General features: G+C 37.2%; 1 protein-coding gene across 4 annotated transcripts in view; it reads left to right on the top strand.

The window, feature by feature from the left end:
• The window catches only part of grid1.L (glutamate receptor, ionotropic, delta 1 L homeolog), a 571429-nt gene that overhangs the window by 161040 nt on the left and 385637 nt on the right, over positions 1-24752 (top strand). The gene's annotated exons all lie outside the window — the stretch shown is intronic.

Here is a 24752-nt window from a genome sequence, read left to right as displayed (position 1 = left end):
GCAGTAATTGGCAGTAGAGAACAAAAACAGCCAATCATTTACATATCTGAAATATAACATGGGCTACCATTAATAAACATGGGTTATGATATAAATATTATCATGAGGGGAATATAGTGAGATAAATAGTCTAGAAGGTATTATTTGTATAGCCCTTTGGCTGTATATTTCTATGTAGTGAATAAATAAGGATATTGTAAGTCACCAAGGAGTTCCATGGCAGAAGAGGCATGTGCCTAGGGCGCAAAGGTAGAGGTGCGCCAGGCACATATCTCTTCCGTCGCCTTCCCCTAGTTCCAGAAGCAGTGGTAGCAGTTTTTCTCTCCCCTGTGCAAGCGCACTTGTGCACCCCCAACGCATGCGCACTTGCGCTTCCTTGGCGCATGCGCACTTGCGCTTCCTTGGCGCATGCGCACTTGCGCCTCCTCGGCGCATGCGCACTTGCGAGTCGCGTCCTCAGCGCATGCGCAACCGGTGGGGGGCGGACCAGTCGCTGGGTTGCCTAGGGTAGCCGGCCGACTTGGCCCGGCACTGCTTGGTAAATAGATACTGTGAAAAAAAAATGTTTCTAATATAGTCAGCTAAAAATGTAATCGATAAAGGCTGGAGTGACTGGATGTCTAACATAATAGCCAGAACTTCCTGCTTTACAACTCTTGTAAGTTAGTGACTTGAAGGAGGGCCACATAGGACATAACTGTTCATAACTGTTCTACTTACCCAGTTTTTATTTTACACTGAACAGTTAGTTTAAGAATTACCCTAAACCCCAAACAAAACTACTATTATGTGAAGCTAGAATCTGCTTGCACTGTATCTTGTGTATTTAGGCCATTTTACGGACATTTATGGGACAATCCTTATCAAACACAAGAAGTGTGAAATATTCCAGTCAAGTTTGCACTGAAAGAATGTCTTGTATTAACAGTCCGCTATTAATTAGGGAAAAAAATATACACAACCTAAAAAAAAGTTTATTCTTCCTTGAATAACTAAAGCTTTTTTGTTACAGCATAGCTACATTGTTAATTTAATTTTCTCCCCCAACTGTCTTTCTGAAGTGTTGGCTTCAGTTACAAATTGTACGTTTGAAATCATACCTTCATAGTTTAAAAGAAGGTCCTGAATGCTGGTCAAATGGAACATCACTGTTAGCATTGAAAGTAATGACACTAGTGATGGGTCACTGAGATGTAATAATGAAAACTTAAATAACAGTTTGACTTGCAGCTTGACTGCACAGAGCAGAAGAAGCCTTTTCCCATCCTTGACATTTAGGAGGTTGTTTACTAAAACATGTTTTTTTCACTTTTTCAAAACCAAATGAAGTCGATTTTTTTGTATCTTTAAAAATCCAAGATCTCTGGGTTATTTATTATAATTCAATAAAATATACAATATATACAATTTCTTTATATTTGTGCCCCGAAAAATCTGATTTAATCAAACCAAATCATACAAATAAGACTTTCCCGAAAAAATCAAGGATTAAGAGCATTTTCCACTAAAAAATTGAGGATTTTGAGAAATTTAAGCAGGGGTTAGGTAGGGGGAGCCACAATTAGGAAAGCCAATGGGGCATAGGGGAGGTAGAAGCATCTGGAACCACAGCCAGGACAGCTGGAAGGCAATGGCCCTGAGGAATTGCAGGAGGAGGATTTCTGGGTGTCCTTGCAGGAGGTCATCTGGCCTGGCAATGGGTCCTGGGGCAGGGTAAACAATAGGTTGTTAGGAGGGGAGAGAGAACCCCATGATGATGATGGGAAACACCCATCAGGTAGTGGGGTTAAGAGGAGGGCCCCACTACCAGCCCCAAAATCCAGCAGGAGGAAGAGGCAGAAGAGGTACCGGTCTATAAAAATCCATGTTTCACCAGTGAGCAAAATACAGTATTAGTGGATGAGGTTCTGCAACAATAGGATTTGCAGTGCACGTGTGCAGTCACATCAGATCCCTGCCACCAGTTGCAGGCAACTATGGCAGCATGTGGTGGATCGTGTGAGTGATGTACGTGCTGTGTGCCATGACAGACACATGACATATAAGTGCTTCAGCAACCTGAAGAGGTGCATCAGAAGTAAGTTTGTGGCCCAGAGGGTGAAGGTCCAGAAGGCTGGTGGAAGGACTCCACCACCCCTCCAGCTCAAGCCCTTTGAGAGCTGCCTTCTGGACACCATGGGGCAGATTCACTAATGGGCAAATTTTCACCAGCGTCAGCTTGGTACCCATCGCACCACTTTGCAAGACGTAAATATGCTACAAATATGCTAATTCGCTAAACACATTGAACGCTGGCGACTTTTCGCTAGTGTTACTTTGGCTGTGCGAGCATTTCAAAGGGAAGATGTGCTAGCATTCATTTGTGCCTCGCAAAACTTCACTACTGAACTTGCACTTAGGACAATTTGCATAAGACGGGAAATATAAAGTTGTATGGACGACTTCTTATAAATGTTGCTGCAAATGGTTTGTTACCAGTTTATATTACACATGTCCAGGGAACCTTAATAAAGACATGAGAGTTAATATAATGCCCTACACATGAGCCCACTGTAAAATTAATGTTCCTTATGTAATAAAATGTGTGGAGAAATCCCAAAAAAGTAAGTTAGGACTTTTGCAGCCAATCCCGCTTAAAAAAAGGAAAAGTCACCGGCGTTTTTTGAACTTTTATGCATTTTCAGCACACAGGATATGATGTATGTGACAGAAGATTGAGGAAGATGTAGCTGCTTTATAGCACTTCGCTTGGTTTGAGGTGGCGAAGGCAACTCTGGTGAAAGAGGTAATGTTCATTAAAATCCATATTTTAGTGAATTTGCGGAGTAACGTCCATTCACCAGAGCAAAAAGTCACCTGGCGATGGAGTGCAAATGCCGCTAGCGATGGTCCCCTTCGCTAGCGAATTGGTGATGGGCCTGCGGATAGCAATGCTGGTGAAATGCAAGTCCAAGTCTTAAGGGGCAACTGAATGTTGTAGTAATATGCACTTTACCAAATGATGGTCCTCCAGGGCCTACTTCTGCAGCCCAAACACTGAGCATAAGGGCAGCTGGGTAAATGTCTCCTCCTCCTTCTCCTTTTGGGGGTTATATTTTTCACAATGCCTCCTCCTCCTTCTCCTTTTGGAGGTTATATTTTTCACTGGACAGCTCCAGAATGTTCTCCTTTTCCTTTGCTTTCTAAAATGCAAGTCCAAGGCCTCAAATAGTAACAGAATGTTGTACTACTATGTACTTTAGCCAAATTATGCTTCATATGGTACCTCCTTCAGGCATATGGTACCAATGGGCAGCTCCAGAACATCCTCCTCCTCCTTTGCTTTCCATGTTTGCATGTTGTACTACTATGCACTTTAATAATGGTTGGCCCACAAGGGCCTACGTCTGCAGCCCAGCACTGATCTCATGTATCTGTGGCTGTTGCACAAAATGGCACAAAATATGTTTACAAATGTAATTAATGTTAAGTATTGTTTGTGATGTTTTATAGTTTCCAAAATGTCTATGTTTAGACTGAGCTGTGCCTTGTTACCCTCACCTGGCTGTAGGAGCTCATCAATCTCATGAATTAAGTGCTTGCCAGCAAGAAACTTTTCTAAAGCTCTGCCCTTTAATGGTCAAGGGGGGCTGTTAGAGAATTTAAAGAATGCGCAGAAGGTTTATAATATGATACATTTGTCATCAATACATCTTGGTGGAAGTCTTTAAAATGCTGCCTAATATATATGCATGTCAGTATATTCCCCTTGTAAGCAAGGAACATTGTTGCAAAGCAAAACCTTTTTAGTTCAATAGAAGTGTTGGTGTTGAGGTGGGTAAGAAAGACATGCTTTTAAGGCTTTCAAGTTGGCTGGGAAAGCCCAATCATTTATAAGGTACAAGGAGGCCAATAAATCATGCAAAAAAAAGCTATAAGGCAAGCTAAAATTGATATGGAAAAGGATATTGCAGCAAGCCGTAAAAAGAATCCAAAATTATTTTTTAAATATATTAATAGTAAAAAAATGAAGCAGGAAGGGATGGGATCTTTAATATCAGAGGGGGGTCAGCTGGTTGATGAAAACAAATTAAAAGCGCAGATTCTGAGCACATATTTTCGTCTGTCTACACAAATGAGGAACCAGTTAATGAAGGTCTCCTTCACAATTCTAGCAATTCTAGTAATACAACTAATGATGCATGGTTCACACATGAGACTAGAACCTGTTAAGATAAACAAAGGTCTGGGGCCAAATGGTATTCATGCCATGGTACTTAGCGAGCTTAGCTCTGTGAATGACCTGGAGGTGGGCATTGAAAGTACTGTTTCTATTTTTGCAGATGATACTAAATACTAAATAAACTATAGGTTCCATGCAGGATGTTGCCACTTTGCAGAGTGATTTGTCTAAGTTGGGAAACTGGGCAGCAAACTGGAAATTGAGGTTCAATATTGATAAATGCAAGGTTATGCACTTTTGCAAAAGTAATATAAAAGTACGTTATACACTAAATGGCAGTGTATTGGGAGTTTTCTTAAATGAGAAGGATCTAGGGGTTTTTGCAGATAACAAGTTGTCTAATTCTGGGCAGTGTCATTCTTTGGCTACTAAAGCAAATAAAGTTCTGTCTTGCATAAAAAAGGGCATAAACATAATTATGCCTCTTTATAGGTCCCTGGTAAGGCCTCATCTGGAGTATGCAGTGCAGTTTTGGACTCCAGTCCTTAAGAGGGATATAAATGAGAGATTGCAGAGACATGCAACTAAACTGGTTAGAGGGATGGAAGACTTAAATTATGAGGGTAGACTGTCAAGGTTGGGGTTGTTTTCTCAAAAAGCCTCTTGCGAGGGGATATGATTCCACTTTACAAGTACATTAGAGGAGATTATAGACAAATAGCAGGGGACCTTTTTACCCATAAAGAGGATCACCATACCAGAGGTCACCTCTTCAGACTAGAAGAAAAGAACTGTCATTTGAAGCAACGTAGGGGGTTCTTCACAGTCAGGACAGTGAGCTTGTGGAATGCACTGCTGGGTGATGTTGTGATGGCTGATTCAGTTAATGCCTTTAAGAATGGCTTGGAAGGTTTATTTCTCAGACATAATAACAAAGGCTATTGTGATACTAAATTCTTTAGTTAGTATAGATATGGGTATATATTTAATTTATGTGAAGGTATGGAGGGGTGTATGTGTATGGATGCTGGGTTTTCATTTGGAGGGGTTGAACTTGATGGAATTTGTCTTTTTTCAACCCAATTTAACTATGTAACTATGTTTAAAGTATTGTTTACTATCTATTAATATATTTCATAAAAAAAACTTACACTGTAAAGTATTTCATGTTTGCTTTATTTGGGGTAAAGATAATCAGTTTTTCAATACATTTTTTTGTGAAAGGCAGGAAGGTATAAAAGATATTGGTAAAAGATCTATCTTTTTATTTATTTTAAGGTTAAACTTAAAAACTTTGTGAATTCTCAGCCCTCTATAGGACTCAATGGTACTTGCCAGGTCAAACCTAGGGTATTTTTTAGTTTGGAAAAAAATCCACATTAAAATGAATACACCCTAACCCTAACCCTAATACACTAACCCTAACCCTAACCCTTCCTGAATTAAGGATTTTTCAAAAAAAAACCCGCCCCAGAAAAACTCACTTTTTGGGAAAACCCTCCAAAAGCTTTAACAATTTAAAAAAAACAACCCCTAAATTATTGTAGGATGTCAAGAACACTTAATAAATCTCAAATTTAGCGATATTGAAAAAAATAAAAAAAAATTATGACAAATTATTAGTAAATAACTTGCTTATAGTAGTTTGGATATTTCATACATTCTACTTATCTCTGTGTGAGAGCAGGTTCTCTTTTGTGGCAGGAATAATAATAATAATAATAATAATAATAGTGGTGCGTCCTTGGACTTGTACAGATATATCAACACCTTTGTTAACGGTTAAAGTATTGGTATCTGAAGGTGTTAATGATTTTGGTTATGAAAACACATGTAAAGTATGAAAAATAGAGGTGGAGGAGCGTAATGTGAATACCAACTTCACAAAAGAAATTATGTTTCCTTTGCTTTCAAAACCTTTTCTAGCCTAATGGGGAGCCTAATTAAAGTCAATGAAAAAAATGATCAAGCAATGAAGCACTTCCATGCTGTTCAGTATTATGGAAACAACTCCTTTAGTCCATGTGGCAGCAGTAGTGGTTTTGTGCTAATATTTTTTTTAAACCTCTTGGTTTTTTTTAATTTTTTAAAGCCACATGTTAAACATTCTCTTTGTTAAATGTATAATGAATGCTTTTTAATATTTAAACTGTTTTCCACACAAAGAGCTTTGGGCATTTGTAACAAAATGACACACTGTTATGGATAAATTTGTTGAATTCAGCTAACAGTTTTCCAAGGCTTTATAAAATGCTCAGTACAATTTGTGAAAAATATGAATAATAGCCCCCCCTTCTTTATTTAATTAATTGCACTGTGATGGCAGGATGTTAACCACCTGCAAGTGGTGCAGAAGTGAGTGACTCGTGCATATGTCTGTTTTTTCCCCCAAGTGTAGTAATTACAAGTCATGTATAGCAGATAAACCGTACATTATTAATCTTGTTACCAAACAAATTTCAATTAGAGGCACATTTATCAATATTCAAATTTCAAAATCATGTGAGTTTTTTTAACTCACATGAATTTGATTTCTACTCGAAATCCAAATATTCGATTATTATAAAAATGGAATATCTTAAACTCGGATGAATTTTACCTAGTCGAAAACTCGGATTGAATTGAATCAAATTCGATCGAACTCGATTTGAGTTTTTTCTCCGAATGTCAGGAAGGCTGCAAACATCTTGCTCACTGGACCTCCCCCAGTTAAGTTATACAGCAATTCGGTAGGTTTTAAATGGCGAATAGTCATATTCAAATTCTTAAAAGGCCATTCGAAAATGTAATCGGATTTTTTTCAAAAAACTTGACTCGAGTTTTGATAATTCCATAATCAAATTTGACAGCTTTGACCGTAAAAAAAAATCAAAAAATGTAATTTGATCCTTAACAAATCTGCCCCTTTGTTGTTTTTCTATTTAACTACCTAAAAATATCTTATTATTTATATATATTTACACCAAGGAAAACAAAAACTTTATTCATATTTGTGCAAAAGTTGCACAGGAAGAAAAGTGCAGTGAATATGTTTTATTCTAAACCCTTTTGGCCATTTTAAACTTCTTTGTTGCATTTTTATTCGATTTCACTACCTACCAAAAGTTTTGAATTTGATATTTTTAGCATTTAGGGTATATGACGCACTTACAGTATCTATGGCTACTGATTGGGAGCAGACAGATTTAACCTTTTCACACATCACCTATAAGGTTACCAGTGCTTTAACGGTTTAAAAAAACACAAATATTCATGATTTGGTAAGATTTGCTCAATTGTTTCACCCCAGGCTCTTATCTCCTTACTCCTATCACATAATTATATTGCAGCTACTTCCATTTTTAATTGTCTGAAAATATTTGGACTCCTCTTTGTGTATATTGCACTATTCATCACCACCTGCTTTTCACCCTGTGTGTCCAAAACTACTAGGTGGTCAAAACTGGCCATTGTACAGGAATTAGGGATGCACCGAATCCACAATTTTGGATTTGGCCAAACCCCCGAATCCTTCCCGAAAGATTCGGCCGAATACCGAACCGAATCGGAATCCTCATTTGGATATGCAAATTAGGGGTGGGAAGGGAAAAACATTTTTTACTTCCTTGTTTTGTGACAAAAAGTCACGCGATTTCCCTGCCCACCGGTTCGAAAGGGCAGAAGGATTCAGCCGAATCCGAATCCTGCTGAAAAAGGCCGAGTCCTGGCCGAATCCTGAACCGAATCCTGGATTCGGTGCATCCGTAACAGGAATAGTAACATACTATTCATATCTGTCTGGTCCCCACACTATAAATATAGGCAAGTCCACTCACAGCAGGATATATAGGTTTCACTTCCAGTCTTAATGCAATTTTTTTGCTTCTTCAAACCTATAAACTCTCATGGGGAAATGTAATAAAGGCAATAAGAATGAAACATTGCCTTTCTCAATATAATTATTCTTCATTAGACAGTTATTGCATTGCAAATTTTTATTGCGCATAGTACATTCCTTAACACGCTTATATGGTGTGTATTTTTCCATAACACAAATAAATATTTTTTTTTTTTCTTAATAAGTTTTTCTAAATCAGTTTGGGTTTAAAAGGTTTTAATTCCACTTGCTTATGTGTGTCATGAGAATTGGCATTTCATGGCAATTCATTGGGTGCATAAGCCAAAGTTTATAGATAAAGTTTGTAGGTGCAAACCCTGTCAGATATCTTGAAGTCTGGTATTAATTTGCATACTTGTGCTACTTACACAATTAAAGTGGTAGTTCGCATTTAGATGAAGTTTTAGTATGTTATAGAATGGCAACTTTTCAATTGGTCTTTATTTTTTATACCTTTTGAATTCCTCTTCTGACCCTTTGCATCTTTCAAATGGTGGTCACTCATCCCTGTTGATTTGTGAGGCTATAATTATATTAACTTTTTATTACTTATTTTTCTATCCAGGCCCTCTCCTTTTCATATTCCAGTCTCTGATTTGAAATGCTGCGTGGTTGCTAGAGTAATTTGGACAAACATTTTAAATAATTTAAAATTTGCAAATAATAACAAATGAAGACTAAATGCAAATTATCTCAGAATATTGATCTCTATATCATACTTAAAGTTAATTTTGAGGTGGACAACGTGTTGCTAGGTGTAAGGTATAATGAACATGTATAGGTGCAGCTAGCAATTTTGAACTTCCACTTGTCTTTGTAAATGAGCCCTTATGTGTCTCTTTGCTCAGATTCAAAATATTTAAATACATGAGAAAGGAGAAGCCATATACATTCCTAAGATGACAGATAACTGAAAATAGCTCTTTGAAGCAAACATTTTTGTTATACTGCCAGTCTCTTCTCATAAGGAGCAAATTTGCATGATAAAATCAGCAGTGCCCAGGCAGCAGCAATAAAAAAAATCACAAAGACTGCAGTATTGCAGCATCATGAATGTATGCATGTAGTGCAAGAATCATTACCCAGTTCCATGCTGGGATTATTTGCTTCCATGTAGTGTATGCATTACATTTTGGATTCCTATATCACAGAGAATCTGTTTGCATGTTAAACATATAGCATCTTTATTATAATCAGCTTCTACTTCCTATACTCAATTCTATACCTTTTCACCATGATCTATTTTAGTTCTAATGTAGATTGTTGTTCAATTAAACTTATTTAAGGACTTTGTCGTTAGAATGTTGCACTGTTAACATATGCTTATGTTCAATTGCATACATGTTTATGCTTATGGCTCATGGGTGAGTTTGAATCGTTTAATGTTTCCATAAGAAAGATGCAAAATTGTTTCAAATCTCTAACTACTTGCAATATTAGGAATCATTATCAGTAATTTTTAGCCTGTACATTCCAGCATTCACAATTTGTGAACATTTAAGTCACACATCAATATATGTACTTAGATAAATCGTGCCAATTTTGGGTTAGTGATTCAGGACAGTCCAAATTGAGAAATAAACGAATTCTGAGTGTGATTCACCGGTGGCATGGCTTTATTTTTCCGTCAATAATGACATGTCTATGGCTCTGATTCAGCTGAAAATGTATTTTCTGGCTATTTTGTCTCAACATTTTTTCCTGGTATGTCATAAATAAGAGTTATGATCTATCTTCATATCAGGTTTCTTTATAAATGTAAAAAAAAGTACCTAAAATGTAGTCAGATTTCAGTGGTTTGTATGTGACAGATTCTATTTGCATTTGGTTGTTGTAATCTTTTATCCTCCCTTGCCAGAAAAATATGTTTCAGGTTTTAAAAGATTTTATAAGAGAGTCACTGACTCTTAAAAGGTCAGAAACCACAACTGGGTACAACATACACTGATTTTTTTAAAGTGCCAATTAATTTTTCCCTGTCATTTAGATAGCATCTATGCCTTGAATTTAATTTAATTTGCCAGTAGAAGTTCAGTTACGACTAGATTTATCACAAAGGTGCAAATCATGCTACAGTAATTAGCAAAGTGAATTTCTGACCTTCCTGGGATATTGGTGACCCTTATTATCTGCCTCCCAGGATTTGTCAAGCAATAGAAGCAATAGTAATGACGAAAACTAAACACTTTTGAATGTGCAGCATGTAATCGTCATTGTTATTATAAGCATTCATTTATAGATCATAGGTGTTTTATATTGTTTCTAGTTATAAAATAGTTTGGTTCTAATGATGGCAAATCTGACCCATTTCGCCAAATATTTGCGAAACAGCAAAAAAAATGTAACAAGCATAGTGAAGTCAATTGGCGTTTTTTCATGCAACTTTTATCAAACCACGCAACGATGGGTGTTTTTTTTGTGTTAAAATATTTTGCTCATCCCTATTTGGTTCTATTTAAAGGTATGACAGTAAGGGGCATATTTATCGAAGGTCGAAGTTAAAAAAACTTCGAATTCAAAAAGACCAATCGAATGTTGAAGTGGGCCTACTTCATATTGTACGATTTGAAGTAGCGCTACTTTGATCTACTTTGATTCGAAGTTTTTTTTTACTTCGACCTTCGATCTCCCAAACTCCCCCAATTGCCTCCATACAGATTCTAAGAGGTCTTCCATAGGCTAAAACAGCACTTCGGCAACTTTCAGGTGGCGAATGGTCAAAGTCGAAGTTTTAAAGAGACAGCACTTCAAAAAAATTCAACCTTCGAATTTCAACGTTTTTTCAACTTCGAATCAAAGTATGACTATTCCCTAGTCGAAGTACACAAAAAAAAAGTTTTTCACTTCGAAACTTCACCTCGACCTTTGATAAATCTGCCACTAAATGTACCCATAGAGAAGTATTGGTTATTGGCAATTAGTGCTCATCTTTGGAAATGTTTTCCAAAAGATCAGGTACATTTTTAAATTTTTAATTTTGAACTGAAACATGAGGCAAGCCGTTTTCTCCACATGTCCTTTTGTGTTCCGATAAACTTCACTCACTTCTTACTGCTGCACTGCAAGCTAGATTGATGTCACACCCTTCCTTCTCTCCCAGAAGTCAACAGAGCAATGGACAGGTAACAAGATTACAGCTCCCTGACTCCTCTGCTGAAAGTTTCATCTGCCTGAACCAACAGTACCTTTATGTTTCTCTGCTGATACCACTGCTCTGGTTCGGGCACATCCTGGTAGAAATATCCTCTTGTATTTTAGCAATTGGGGAAATGAGCAAAGCTGTCTATTATTCCTCCCATTCACTCAGGGGAATGACACATAGTAACCTTTAAGAAAGTTCACTCTCACTGACTTCAAAGTACAACAAAGAACCTATGAATTGTTCCATATGTGAATTGCTACTACTAAAACCAACCTTACAAAAAAATGCATAAGGGAGTATTTTTAATTTACATAGGGAGAAATTCAAATATATTTGTTTCCCTTTGGGTGTAATTTCCTATGGGCAACAAAACTCCCCAATCTGCTTTTTGCTCTAAGGACTATAGCACACAGGGGGGATATAGAGTTTGATTTCGACTGCTGCCAGGGAAAACCAGATGTGGTTAAAAAGGTCCTATCTGCTTGTTGTGGCTTCTTATAATATTAAATGGCACTGTGGCTGAAGTACACAGAGAGGTTTTTACTGTTAAATATTCATCACTGAAGGTGATTTTTCATTTAATATTAATAGTGGTAATGGGGCATTTTGGCTTTCCTGACCACTGGTGGACAAAATACCCTGTGTGCCACAGGAATTATGGAAACTGACCAACACTCCTTGTACAGGAGGTTATTAAGATGCTCTAATGTACAAACAACACTTGTATTGCTGTGAGGCAGTTAAAATTTACACCATTATAAAGTGTTCAGATGCTGTTTCTCTACCACATACAGTATTAAATTAGCGCAAAGGAAAATGTTTGTGCATTGTCGTACATTTTCACATTGCAACAATTTTACCAATACCCCCACAAATTTTGCTAATAAACAAGCTCCACCAAAAGATGTAAATGGTGCAGTGTGTTTTAGAGTAAATGGGGGAAGGGGTTAATATGGTAGGTAGGGGCTGTCAATTGATGCTGCCACTGTAATGTAAATTTTAAGAACTAAATGGAGGCAAGTCCCAAAGTGGTAAAAGTATAATACAAAGGGAAATATGTTGGTAAAATGCATTTTAAGCGGAGTGAGGAAATTTCGAATGAAAAAAATTCGAATTTCAAGCTATTTTTTGTGTACTTCGACTAGGGAATAGTCCAAATTCGTTTCGAAATTGAAAAAAATGCGAAAATTCGAATATCAAAATTTATCATGTACTGTCTCTTTAAAAATTCGACTTCAACCATTCACCATCTACAACCTACCGAATTGCTGTTTTATAGCCTATGTGGGACCTCCTATTTGGAGTTAATTGGTGGACTTTGAAAAATCTAAGTTTTTTTTGGGAAAAACTTTGAATCGAATTAGATCGAATGCGCAATTCCTTCGAATCGTACGATTCAAATTCTGCTGAAAACAGACCTATTCAACCAAAAAAAAACTTTGACTTTATTTTGGTTGGTCTTTTTGAATTCGACCCTTGGTAGATACTGTATGCACCTAAAAGTACCTTTTTCACACCTTTGTTTAATGAGGCCTTCAAATCTTTATAAAAAAAAGTCATAAAAAGACCAAAAAAGTGCAAAAACCTCATTCAGATTTTCACCTTTCAGAAAGGGGTACGTTTTTTTCTTTTTAAGGATAACAGATTTCTGGGAAAAGACACAAGACTTTAACTAAGACAGATTTGGTAAATATTACAATATCTGACTGAAGCACTATCCATCTTCTTGACTGATCCTGTATACTGCAGCTCCAGTAACATCTGTGTGGACATCATTACACAAATCTTCCTTTCTGTCGTGTTGTAGAGCATGATATTTATTTTGTTCGGATTCATTTGCATTGCAAAGATTTAACTTTCATAAGCTGTAAAGCATGTAGGTCAGCCATATTCGTTCAAATATGTTTATTTGTGAATCTGGAATACTGCAATGCACATCTCTGTTTGCATTTTCATTACAGCTTTTCTATTAGGAATGCATTGTGAGATAACATCCAACCATGAAATTGAGTGTTTGTTGTAAAATGCTTTTTGCCTAAATCCAGCAATGGCAATAAATACTGGCACTAAAGAATGCATTCCTTTTTGTGCATTGTTTCAGGCTATACTGTCCAGTTTGCTTAAACACTAGTGAAAACTCAACATTTTGTGAGATGATATGAAATTTATGTACTTTTTGTCAATCTGGTCCAGAAATTTTAATTGAATTATTTTCTCCCTGGTGGGAGTTTATTGGAAGAAACTGCAAAAATCATGATGAAATTATTATGAAAAAATAAAAATATAAAAAAATTTGTAAAGTATAAATTGCTAAGTTTACCAAAATGATAGGCTCAGTTCCACCTGGACATGCTAAGACTCTGTAAATAGGGGAAAGGTGCAGAAAACAGACTAAGATATTTACTCCTGACAGCAGAGTCCTGCATTGGGTCCGGTACCTGACGAATAATATAATATAATTGTTATGCTATGTATTCATGCTGTTTAGGCATGTTGCGAACGGCGGAAAAAATGTTCGCGAACATATTCGCGAACTTGCGTCCTAAAATGCGAACGGTTCGCGAACGTCGCGAACCCCATAGACTTCAATGGGAAGGCGAATTTTAAAAGCTAGAAAAGACATTTCTGGCCAGAAAAATGATTTTAAAGTTGTTTAAAGGGTGCAACGACCTGGACAGTGGCATGCCAGAGGGGGATCAAGGGCAAAAATGTATCTGAAAAATTCATTGTTGACACAGCGCTGCGTTTTGTGCTGTAAAGGGCAGAAATCACACTACGTCACTCAGGTGATGTTTCTGGACACGGAATGTGAAAAAGCTCACACAGCTAGGTGGCACTTGGTTAAAGACTGGGCAAACAATGCCTGCAAGGGCAACGTATACAGTAGTGGATACGGAATATATTATTGCTGCTGTAAAAACATCACTCAGGTGATGTTTACGGACACGGAATTATTATTGTTATTTAGACAGAATGTGAAAAAGCTCACACAGCTAGGTGGCACTTGCATACCTCCCAACTGTCCCTCTTTTGACCACTCAACCCCCTGTCCCTCTTTTGTACTGGAAAGTCCCTCTTTTCTCTGCACTGAACAGCCAGAAAAAAAACAGTTTCTAACTTAATTGGCTTTTGGCAGAGAGCTCAGAACAGCTAACAGGTGCAAATAAGATACTTTGTAACAATTTTGACTCTGGTTGGTGCTGGTAGTGGTGAACTACTAGGAGCAGCACACCAGTCCCACTCCCCAACACAGCTAGACTAATAGCACTGGGCTCTTATAGTAGCAAAGTAAAAAAACAAAAAAGAAAATAAAAGCAGTCCTTACAAGGACTATTGGGTTATTACAGCAGTCAGCAGATGAGATCAGAAGCAGTGCCCACAGCAGCTACATACAGAGCACTGCAGTAGAAGGTAGATTACTAGCCAGCAAAGCAAACTAACCTAAACTCACTGTCCCTCAAATCCCTGCAGAGTTCTGTCCCTACAATACAGAGCAGTATCAAGTAGATTACTAGCCAGCAAAGTTACTATCAACTGTCCCTCAAATCACTAAACAGCTCTCTCCCTACACTAGCTCTTCCAAGCACACACAGGCAGAATGAAAAAACGCTGCAGGGCTTCAGTTTATATATGGAAGGGGAGTGGTCCAGGGGGTGTGGGGGTGGTCCAGGAGGGAGAGCTTCCTGATTGGCTGCCATGTATCTGCTGGTCTGGGGTGAGAGGGCAAAAATAAGCGACAGCTAAGGCGAACCCAAATTGGCGAACGTCGCGCAACGTTCGCGAACATTCGGCGGACGCGAACGGCCGATGTTCGCGCGAATTAGTTCGCGGGCGAACAGTCCGCGACATCCCTAATGCAGTTATACTATTTTAAGGTAGCTCTAACTTAATGGCATGGAACTTCTTCTATATTCATTTGTTGGGTTATTAGAGATTAAAGTTCCAAACCAAGTGTAATCTCCAGGTCAGCAGTAGCGAAGGTTCTCTGTAACCTCCAAAAGTAATTCAAAAATTCCAAAGAGTGCTGCTGATCTCACCTCAGAAATAAGGAAAAATAAAAAAAAACAAGAAAAAATATACAGTGTAGCGTTCTTGAATAAGATTACGCCTCAAAGTGAAGGCATTCACACACTATCAGTGTATTTAACCCAACCTAAAATTAGTGCAGGTGAGATTATTCTCATACACACTTAAAGCAACATTAAATTAAAGTGTGATTATGCTAATACGTGAAGAAAGTTCTCTTAGGGGATAGGTGGGTACCCACATGGCTTAAGACCCCGTTTCTGGAAGTCGATTAAACTCAAAGACGATCAGAATTTAATTCACATATCGAGATTATCAGTTGCTCCCCAGGTCCTTCCTTTTGGACAACAATAGTGTAATGTGCAGAAAGCATTTTAAAAATACTTTAATAAAAATATATTGCACTTACAGAATTTTCCCTTTTAAAATTGCTTTTAAAACCAATGCGCAACGTTCCTCTCATAAGAGAGCGGTGCTTCCTGCAATATTTCCCCTGATTAGCATTATCGCACTTTAATTTGATGTTGCTTTAAGTGTGTATGAGAATAATTTCACCTGCACTAATTTTAGGTTGGGTTAAATACACTGATAGTGTGTGAATGCCTTAACTTTGAGGCATAATCGTATTCAAGAACGCTACACTATGTTTTTTCTTGTTTTTTTCTTACTTTTTCCTTATTTCTGAGGTCAGCACTCTTTGGAATTTTTAATTTGTTGGGTTGTCCGAGAGATACCACCAAAGTTGATCTTCTCCCTATTGAATGCAAATATAAGGTACACTTTATTTTGCTGCTGAACAATCTAAAATTACATTTTAGACAAAATGTTTGCTGTAAATGGAGTCATATTGTTTCAGCAGGTTACCTTGTGGCATTTAAGCAAATCAAAAAACACCTGCCAAGCAATACAAAACTGTACTCTACACTTTGTTCCTTCTTGAATAACATATGTTAAAAGCAAAATCATAAGTGTGTCAACAGCAGCACTGCCAAAATCTGTGTGGGCTGTGAATCTGAATATGGGAAAATATTTATAACATTTTGCACATGGGTATTAAACGCACATATGGGGAAATCCAAAAATGATAAAAATTTTGATAACAATATTAACACAACACTTTTTTGCTTTACATATTTATACCTCCCACTGTCAAGCTTATGTATTTAAACAGATCAGACTTATATTTTAGGTAAGGCATGAAAATAGAAAAACCCACACTGGCTAATTTGTGTATTAAAAAAAAGTGCTGCATCTACTGAAACTGCAAAACTGCAAAATATACAGGAAATTTTAACTTTCAAAAATTCAATTGGGTAGGAGCTTTACTCTTTTAGAATACATTTTTTCATGTATGTCATCTTTTCTGAAATTTTGCCCGTGCCACGTGCAAGTTTAGGAAGGAAATGGGAGCTAAATGCGTGGCTCAAGTCTTGGTGTAGGAAGGAAGGGTTTGGGTTCCTAGAGCACTGGGCTGATTTTTCCTTCGGGTACAACATATACAGCCGTGATGGTTTGCACCTCAATGGAAGGAGGTCCACTGTGCTAGGCGAAAGAATGGCTAAGAGGTTGGAGGAGTGTTTAAACTAGGCAAGGTGGGGGTGAGATAAAGAATTATGGGGAAGCTAGGGTAGACGGGGCAGTGGGGTTAGTAAGGGGTTATGGGGGAGGAGTGAGGGGGGCATATAGTTTACCAGTTAAGGAGGTCCCTCTGTTACAATGAAAACATAATAATACTAACAAATAATTCTCCACTAAGTAATGCAAATTTCAAAAGTAAAAGTAGTAAACTCCGCTGTATGCTGGCAAATGCATGGAGTTTGTCAGGTAAAATGGGAGACCTAGAATTAATTGCATGCTCTATCTATATAATTGGTATCACTGAGACCTGTTGGGATGAAACATGTGACTGGACTGTGAATTTAAAAGGTTTTTTAGGAGGGACTGAGGGATAAAAAAGGGCGGAGGAGTGAGTTTGTATGTAAAGCCTGAATTAAAGCCATGCACTAAAGAAATAACCATAGCTGGCACTAGTGAGGGTGTTGAATCCCTCTGGGTAGAGATTTTGACTGGGCAAAAGGTTACAAAGAGAATTATCATTGGTGTATGCTATAAACCATCTCATATAAGTGTCGAGTATGAAGCTTAACTACTCTTGCAGATACAACCAGCTTCACAGCTGGGTCAAGTTGTTGCTATGGGTGACTTCAATTATCCAGACATTGACTGGGGTAATGGGGTTGCCAAGACAGAAAAAGCTAGTAGGTTTGTAAATATGCTGAATGACAACTTTTTATTCCAGCTCGTTCAAGAACCTACTAGGAATAACTCACTTTTGGACCTTCTAATAACTAATAATACTGAACTCCTCTCTAAAATTTGTGTGGGTGAGCATTTAGGAAATAGTGATCATAACATGGTCTCCTTTGAGATTCTGTTGCAGAAGCAATTCTATAAGGGAGTAACTAAACAGTAAATTTCAGACGTGCAAACTTTGACAGTATAAGGGCATCTCTGCAACATATTAAGTGGGAAATGCTTTTCACAGGGTTAAACATGGAACAAAAATGGGAAGTCTTTAAAATGCTGCTTAATAAATATAAATGTCAGTATATTCCCCTTGTAAGCAAGAAACGACGTTGCAAAGCAAAACCTTTTTGGTTCAATAGAAGTGTTGGTGTTGAGTTGGGTAAGAAAATACGTGTTTTTAAGGCTTTCAAGTTAGCTGGGACAGCCAAATCATTTATAAGGTACAATAAATCATGCAAAGAAGCTATAAGGCAAACTAAAATTTATATGGAAAAGGATATTGCAGCAAGCAGTAAAAAGAATCCAAAATTATTTTTTAAATATGTTAATAGTAAAAAAATGAAGCAGGAAGGGTGGGACCTTTAGTTTCAGAGGGGGGTCAGCTGGTTTATGAAAACAAAATAAAAGCTCAGATTCTGAATTCATATTTTTCGTCTGTCTACAAAAATGAGGAACCAGTTATTGAAGGTTTCCTTCTTAATAGTCCCAATTCTAGTAATACAACTAACGATGCATAGTTCACACATGAGGAAATTCAAAAGAGACTAGAACATGTTAAGATAATCAAAGGTCGGGGCCAGATGGTATTCATCCCATGTTACTTAGCGAGCTTAGCTCTGTGATTGCCAAACCTAGTTTTTCAGGATTCATTGAGGTCTGGCATAGTGCCGAGAGACTGGCGAATTGCTAATATGGCACCTCTATTCAAAAAAGGATCCCGTTCTCAGCCTCAAAATTATAGGCCAGTTAGTCTGACGTCAGTAGTAGGAAAGCTTTTTGAAGGGTTATTAAAGGATAAGATACTGGACTTTATAGCAAATCATAATACTATGAGTGTATGCCAGCATGGTTTATGTGTAATAGATCTTGCCAGACTAAATTAATTATTTTTTATGAGAAGGTAAGCAAGGACTTCGATTCTGGGATGGCAGTGGATGCGATTTATTTAGACTTTGCTAAAGTATTTGATACAGTGCCACACAAAAGGTTACTGGTTAAATTAAGGAATGTTGGCCTGGAACATAGTATTTGTACCTGGATAGAGAACTGGCTAAAAGATAGACTACAAAGAGTGGTGGTAAATGGAACATTTTCTAATTGGACCAGTGTTGTTAGTAGAGTACCACAAGGCTCTGTACTAGGTCCCTTGCTTTTCAACTTGTTTATTAATGACCTGGAGGTGAGCATTGAAAGTACTGTTTCTATTTTTGCAGATGATACTAAATTGTGCAGAGCTATAGGTTCCATGCAGGATGCTGCCACTTTGCAGAGTGATTTGTCTAAGTTGGAAACTGGGCAGCAAACTGGAAAATGAGGTTCAATGTTGATAAATGCCAGGTTATGCACTTTGGCAAAAATAATATAAATGCAAGTTATACACTAAATGGCAATGTGTTGGGAGTTTCCTTAAATGAGAAGGATCTAGGGGGTCTTTGTAGATAGCAAGTTGTCTAATTCTGGGCAGTGTCATTCTTTGGCTACTAAAGCAAATAAAGTTCTGTCTTGCATAAAAAAGGGCATTAACTCAAGGGATGAAAACATAATTATGCTTCTTTATATGTCCCTGGTAAGGCCTCACCTGGAGTATGCAGTGCAGTTTTAGACTCCAGTCCTTAAGAGGGATATAAATGAGCTGGAGAGAGTACAGAGACGTGCAACTAAACTGGTTAGAGGTGTGGAAGACTTAAATTATGAGGGTAGACTGTCAAGGTTGGGGTTGTTTTCTCTGAAAAAACTGCGCTTGTGAGGGGACATGATTACATTTTACAAGTACATTAGAGGACATTATAGACAAATAGCAGGGGACCTTTTTACCCATAAAGAGGATCACCGTACCAGAGGCCATATGGGTATATGTAATTTGTGTGAAAGTAGGGAGGGGTGTGTGTATGGATGCTGGGTTTTCATTTGGAGGGGTTGGATTTGATGGACTTTTTTCAACCCAATTTAACTATGTAACTATGTATGTATGTATGTATGTAGTTACTGTAGGTACCAGCACTCATCATATCACAAACAAATCCCTGATGCTTTCCAAATTTATTGAAGCTTCACATGGTCCCTCACATCAATGTGTTTCGGTTCTCCTTGAACTGTCGTCAGGATACACCCGGAAGTCATTACATCGTATAAATATTCAAAATCACAAATCATTGAACAGTACCAATGAATGAATGAATGAATTAAACAGTTTAACATATTTGCATAGTGTTCTAAACATTCCTCTTACACATTTATACTGTATGTATACAAATTAAAAAACTAAGGGGGTTATTTACTAAAACTCACATTTTTCTGATCTGGCTTTTTGGGACGAAATTTTTGGAGAATTAATATACCCAGATGCTGCAAAAAAACTGAATTCAAAAATCTGGCATCTCAAACCTGTCGAGGTCATGTACTGTATAAGTTAATGGCAGATGTCACTATCCCAATTTGGAAATATTGTGGCCTGAGCTGGGTTCATACTGATAATCCACAAAATTCTAGGTTTTCTAGCAATAACCTAAAAAAATAAAGTGATTTGGGAGTAAAGTCTGAAAAATTTGTGCAATTCGAGTTTTCGTCCAATTTTATAGAGTTGTTTTTACCAACCCAACATTATCAAGTTATTTTTATGATAAATAAGGTTAAATTGTGGATGGAAGTTTGATCGAGCTTTCTTTATTAAAAAAATGAGAAAAAAATCAGATTTTCGTAAATTACTCCGTACATCTAACCTATGTTAACCCAAAACATGTTAAACACAAATGTGTCTTCATGGCTCTTTAATCTTCTTAAAGAGCCATATACATCATCATTCATTGCATTTATTATCTAAAAGGCTCCTAAAAGAAGGCCATCTCTTAATTTCTATTATCATGAAATTAGTAGTCAAATCTTCTGATACAACTACAACTAAAAGGCAACCTGCCCACATATTAATATGCTCCAATATTTATAGCTAAGCAGCTTAATATATACTGTAGCTACTTTCACTTTTTATACATAAAATAATTTAAATATCACCAACACTCAGGGGCACATTTACTTAGCTCGAGTGAACGAATAGAATAAAAAATACTTCGAATTTCGAAGGGTTTTTTTAGCTACTTCGACCATTGAATTGGCTACTTCGACCTTCGACTACGACTTCAAACTAAAAATCGTTCGACTATTCAACCATTCGATAGTCGAAGTACTGTCTCTTTAAAAAAACTTCGACCCCCTACTTCGCCACCTAAAACCTACTGAGCATCAATGTTAGCCTATGGGGAAGGTCCCCATAGGCTTTCTAGCCAATTTGTGATGGAAGAAAAATCGTTCGATCGATGGATTCAAATCCTTTGAATCGTTCGATTAGAAGGATTTAATCGTTCGATCAATCGATTATTCCTTTGATTGTTCGATCAAACAGATAGCGCTAAATCCTTCAACTTCGATATTCCAAGTCGAAAGATTTTACTTTGATGGTGCCCCTTAGATGCCCATTTATCAAAGGTCGAATTTCGAATTCATGTAAGGTCTTTTTTAACTCTAATAAATTCTAATATACTCGAAATTCAATTGAGAAGTCATTTAAGAAAAAAATATCTAAAACTCGAATGAATATTACCGTCTTGAAAACTCAAATCAATGAGAATCAAATTAGACTAAACTCAAATTGAATTTTTTCTCAGAAAAAAACATGAATGTCAGACAGGTTTTAGGTGAGCAATAGTCAAATTCAAATTATTCCCAGGGATTGATAAATCTCAAAATTTATTTTTGAATTAAAATTCGAATCAAGTTTGGATAATTCACAATTTGAATTTAAGAGTTTTGACCAAAATTCTAATTTCCAATTCGACCCTTGATAAATCTGTCACTTTATTTGGTTATTTTTTTGCACAGAAACAAAAGTGGTAACAATGTATAAGTTGGATTGTTGGTAGAATAATTGATACATATAGCCTATTGTTACACTTTACACCAATTCACTGTTACATAGTGGGTTTACAGTTTTTATGAGTGTTTTATCAATTATCAGTGCAGGTCTTGATAGCTTATAAGCAATAATGGCTGTATTAATAGTGATGGGCGAATTTATTCTGCTGCTGCAATGGTTCGTTTGTCTAGCCTCCATGGCTACAAATGCTCCGCTGTTGTTGTGCACTGTGTTTCTCTGGTCATACGGGACTGACAGGCTTCCTATCACAACAGCAACGGAGTTTGTATGACCAGGGAGACACAGTGCACAATAACAGCGGAGCATTTGTAGCCATGGAGGCTAGACAAACGAACCATTGCAGCAGCTGCGACCTCCGTGAGGAAGGACATATAGGGTGTTGGTGGCTTCAACGCGAGTACATATACCACTTCCACAATACCTATGTTTTAAAATATTATGTCAATTGATAGCGCTATGGTTATATATTTTAGATGGCTTGGCAAAATCCCGAGTCATGTGGGTTCCCATACTGTGGATCTGGTGCTTCTATGTTGGGTATAACACACACTTGCTGATTTGTGATTGGCTCATTTGAATTTTATTGAGACACTTACTAACCAATTACATGGCTTCACATTACACACACACCCCCTGCATGACTCCCTACCCCACTTGTCTCTTCCTGTATATGAACCGTTTTCTTGCAGTGTTGTGTTCACTTTGAAAAAGGCTGTGGGTCAGGTGGATTTGGGTCGACTTCCAGTTACTGCCTTTTATAGACTTTGTGGCCCTGCCCTGACATCCCACATTATAACAAGGCAGGAGCCCTATAAATATGGAAGTGTGACAGGTTAGGTTTAGGTGTGAGGGCAACTTTTTTTGACCCGCACATCACTAATATATATATATATATATATATATATATATATATATATATATATATATATATATATATATATATATATATATATATATATATATATATATATATATATATATATATATATATATAAATTTGTACAAACACTCTGTTAAAGGAGAACTGTCACACAGATATGCTAGAGGCACAACAGTTACTTTACAGCATTCTGCATTACCTAGATGTCACTGAATTCCTAACATTCCACAATTATGTGACCTGTGTATGAATACATGCATCAGATCCACCTTTCTAACATATACACAAGTTTTTAGGAGGATTCCAACTTTGCTTTAATAGCTTCTGCAGAATGGGTCCTGCCTGCTTGCTGTGATCGTGGATTCCAAATCAAGGACACAAAATTGAATCATTTATTTAGTATAAGTAAAGTTTATTTTGCTTGATTAACCCATTGGAATTGGATTTTGAATTATTTCTGAGAGTGACAGGTCCATATCTGTCAAATATGATAGCCTTAAACCTTGTTCAATATTTGTTAAAGTCTCTTGGGTGCTCTCTCTCTCTCTCTCTCTCTCTCTCTCTCTCTCTCTTTCTCTCTCATCAAGTACAAGGTCATATCTTATTACAGAAAAAAAAGGAAATAACTTTTAAAAAAATATTTTCTTAAAATAGTCTATTTTAAATTATTAGCAGAATTCTGCAGGAAACTAGGTTTATTGTATCAAGTCATACACATTGAAAGAGGTATGGGTGCTCTTGGGTGCTCTTGGGTGCTCTCTCTCTCTCTCTCTCTCTCTCTCTCTCATCAAGTACAAGGTCATATCTTATTACAGAAAAAAAAGGAAATAACTTTTAAAAAAATATTTGCTTAAAATAGTCTATTTTAAATCATTAGCAGAATTCTGCAGGAAACTAGGTTTATTGTATCAAGTCATACACATTGAAAGAGGTATGGAAAGCTATGAAGGTAACTTACAAGGAAAATGTCATGGATAGAAATATACATGTGGGGTTGCCAACTATATGTACTTTAAATATTAGATGCAGAAAAATCCTGTTGGCTTTGTGCATTTAAAATATATCACAAAGTAATTATTGTTGTAGATTGTGATTTGCAAATGTTTCATAAAAGTGGTTAGACAATTACTGGTCATCATATTTTCTTCTAATTCATATTATGTTCACAGAGTCTAGATAATGCATCCGTCATCTAGCCAAAGGTGTGCAATAACTAAAAACTTGATAGCTATTTACACTGTAGATTTTGTAAATGAATATATAAACCCAAATGAGCCAAAGTAATTTATATGAATCCCGCAATGGATAATCAACATTTTTGATAAATAGTATTACCTTTAGCCTAACAATTGTGTTGGTTGCTCTCAGGTGTACTTATTCTAACACTAGGCATAATGCCAGATATGGTTCTTCTATATAAACATGATTTCTCTCTTTCTAGATCTCTGTAGGAAGCCTAGTTTTTGTTTTAAAATTGTCTAAAGAATAAATACAGCTGGACAGAGGGAAGAGAATTTTAATTATGACTTACTGGGGCTCATTTATTAACGCAGCGCAGCGCTAAAAAGAGCGCAGTGGCCAGACATTTGCCCAGCGCATGCGAGTATTTAATAATGTAGCGCACGATACCTTAACAGTGCGATTTGTGCGCTAATGTAGACACAAGACAGGTGCGACGTGTGAAACTGCGTATCAGCTGTCGCAGTGCTTATAATAAATTGTGCGCACAGGAAGATACCGCAAAGGTAAGGATTAGTTGTGCTCATGTATGAATGCGCTGCTTTAATTAGTTGCGTCACATATTGCGCATATTGCGTTCACTTAGACGCATCTGCATTTGTTTCTGTGCTAATATTTGTTTGGTTGCAAAGGTGTTTAGCCTACCTGATACCCTTAAAGGAACCTTGGTCAATATAAACATGTTGGGTGGAAGGCGTGGTTAATATGCACTTTACAAGGGTTGTTCATCTTGAATATACTAGCGCAGCTGGGCAGGAATGCGCATTTTGAAGAGCGTTACTATTACGCCACGAAGAGGCAGGCGTAAAAATTGTGGTGCTGTTGCCCGGGTGCAGTTTTGCACATATACAGACGCAAATCTGCGACGGCCGCAGTGCAAGCGCATTGTAGCCACGCCCACAGCCACGCCCCTAACAACCACGGCATCGTTTGCGACATAAATGCCCAATCTTTTGCGCAATGCGCATAAAC

This window comes from Xenopus laevis, chromosome 7L (genome assembly GCF_017654675.1).
Source record: "Xenopus laevis strain J_2021 chromosome 7L, Xenopus_laevis_v10.1, whole genome shotgun sequence".
In the NCBI taxonomy this organism is placed as follows: Eukaryota; Metazoa; Chordata; class Amphibia; order Anura; family Pipidae; genus Xenopus; species Xenopus laevis.
This window is presented reverse-complemented; position numbering and strand designations above follow the sequence as displayed.